Source organism: Gavialis gangeticus, unplaced genomic scaffold (genome assembly GCF_001723915.1).
Source record: "Gavialis gangeticus isolate Ggan-Ray unplaced genomic scaffold, GavGan_comp1, whole genome shotgun sequence".
Lineage (NCBI taxonomy): Eukaryota > Metazoa > Chordata > Crocodylia > Gavialidae > Gavialis > Gavialis gangeticus.
In genome coordinates this window covers 96,940,901-96,941,174 of record NW_017729025.1, presented here as the reverse complement: position 1 = coordinate 96,941,174, position 274 = coordinate 96,940,901, and positions in this window count along the sequence as shown.

Here is a 274-nt window from a genome sequence, read left to right as displayed (position 1 = left end):
CCCAGAGCCTTGAAATCCTTCATAATGCAGTCAGGGTTGACCCTGGCCGCATCATTCGTCCCCACATGGATGACAACAATGGGGTACTGGTCTGCAGGTTGTATGTAGGCCAGGATCCTCATTCATAGCTGGTTGATATTGTGTGTTGTTTTTATTGGAGTATGCCTAGTGTTTATGATAATACAATGTTGGTTAAGCTGTGCTGCCAAACTCATCAACCAGAAACGAAGTATATAATTTGTATGCTGAAATAGCAGAAAGCAAAGAGAAAGAA